Source organism: Arachis hypogaea, chromosome 15, assembly GCF_003086295.3.
Source record: "Arachis hypogaea cultivar Tifrunner chromosome 15, arahy.Tifrunner.gnm2.J5K5, whole genome shotgun sequence".
Lineage (NCBI taxonomy): Eukaryota > Viridiplantae > Streptophyta > Magnoliopsida > Fabales > Fabaceae > Arachis > Arachis hypogaea.
In genome coordinates, this window is record NC_092050.1 from 44,194,201 (window position 1) to 44,196,377 (window position 2,177).

Below are 2,177 nucleotides of genomic sequence, written 5' to 3' on the forward strand. Positions count from 1 at the left end.
TTCCTAACTGAATTCTTGCAGATCTGTGATACTGTTAAGACTAATGGAGTAAATCCTGAAGTCTACAGGCTCATGCTTTTCCCCTTTGCTGTAAGAGACAGAGCTAGAATATGGTTGGACTTTCAACCTAAAGATAGCCTGAACTCTTGGGATAAGCTGGTCACGGCTTTTTTAGCCAAGTTCTTTCCTCCTCAAAAGCTGAGCAAGCTTAGAGTGGATGTTCAAACCTTCAAACAAAAAGATGGTGAATCCCTCTATGAAGCTTGGGAAAGATACAAACAGTTGACCAAAAAGTGTCCTTCTGACATGCTTTCAGAATGGACCATCCTGGATATATTCTATGATGGTTTATCTGAGCTATCAAAGATGTCATTGGACACTTCTGCAGGTGGATCCATTCACCTAAAGAAAATGCCTGCAGAAGCTCAAGAACTCATTGACATGGTTGCTAATAACCAGTTCATGTACACTTCTGAGAGGAATCCTGTGAGTAATGGGACGCCTATGAAGAAGGGAGTTCTTGAAATTGATACTCTGAATGCCATATTGGCTCAGAATAAAATATTGACTCAGCAAGTCAATATGATTTCTCAGAGTCTGAATGGAATGCAAGCTGCATCCAACAGTACTCAAGAGGCATCTTCTGAAGAAGAAGCTTATGATCCTGAGAACCCTGCAATAGCAGAGGTAAATTACTTAGGTGAACCTTAGGGAAACACATATAATCCATCATGGAGAAATCACCCAAATCTCTCATGGAAGGATCAAAAGCCTCAACAAGGCTTTAATAATGGTGGAAGAAATAGGTTTAACAATAGTAAACCTTTTCCATCATCCACTCAGCAACAGACAGAGAATTCTGGACAAAATACCTCTAATTTAGCAAACTTAGTCTCTGATCTGTCCAAGGCCACTGTAAGTTTCATGAATGAAACAAGGTCTTCCATTAGAAATTTGGAAGCACAAGTGGGCCAGCTGAGTAAAAGGATCACTGAAATCCCTCCTAGTACTCTCCCAAGCAATACAGAAGAGAATCCAAAAGGAGAGTGCAAGGCCATTGACATAAGCACCATGGCCGAACCTGTAAGGGAAGGAGAGGACGTGAATCCCAAGGAGGAAGACCTCCTGGGACGTCCAGTGATCAATAAGGAGTTTCCCTCTGAGGAACCTAAGGAATCTGAGACTCATCTAGAGACCATAGAGATTCCATTAAACCTCCTTATGCCATTCATGAGCTCTGATGAGTATTCCTCTTCTGAAGAGAATGAGGATGTTACTGAAGAGCAAGCTACCAAGTTCCTTGGTGCAATCATGAAGCTAAATGCCAAATTATTTGGTATTGAAACTTGGGAAAATGAACCTCCCTTGTTCACCAATGAACTAAGTGATCTGGATCAACTGACATTGCCTCAGAAGAGACAGGATCCTGGAAAGTTCATAATACCTTGTACCATAGGCACCATGATCTTTAAGGCTCTGTGTGACCTTGGTTCAGGAATAAACCTCATGTCCCTCTCTGTAATAGAGAAACTGGGAATCTATGGGGTGCAAGCTGCTAAAATCTCATTAGAGATGGCAGACAATTCAAGAAAACAGGCTTATGGACAAGTAGAGGACGTGTTAGTAAAGGTTGAAGGCCTTTACATCCCTGCTGATTTCATAGTCCTGGATACTGGAAAGGAAGAGGATGAATCCATCATCCTTTCCTAGCCACAGCAAGAGCTGTGATTGATGTGGACAGAGGAGAATTGATCCTTCAATTAAATAAGGACAACCTTGTGTTTACAACTCAAGGATCTCTCTCTGCATCCATGGAGAGGAAGCAGAAAAAGCTTCTCTCAAAGTAGAGTTAACCAAAGCCCCCACAGTCAAACTCTAAGTTTAGTGTTGGGAGGCAACAACCAAACTCTAAGTTTGGTGTCAAACCCCCATATCCAAACTCTAAGTTTGGTGTTGGGAGGTCTCAACAAAGCTCTGCACATCTGTAAGGCTCCATGAGAGCCCACTGTCAAGCTATTGACATTAAAGAAGCGCTTGTTGGGAGGCAACCCAATGTTTATTTATCTAATTTTATTTTTGTTTTTCATGTTTTCTTAGGTTCATGATCATGTGGAGTCATAAAATAAACGAAAAATTTATAAACAGAATCAAAAACAGCGGAAGAAAAATCACACCCT

At 41.2% G+C, this 2,177-nt stretch overlaps 1 non-coding gene across 1 annotated transcript; it reads right to left on the minus strand.

The window, feature by feature from the left end:
• Positions 1 to 204: 204 nt before the first annotated feature.
• On the minus strand, positions 205 to 312 carry LOC112752273 (small nucleolar RNA R71). Its single transcript, XR_003176719.1, has one exon. It is a non-coding gene; the product is annotated as a small nucleolar RNA R71 (small nucleolar RNA).
• Between the last annotated feature and the right edge of the window lie 1,865 nt (positions 313 to 2,177).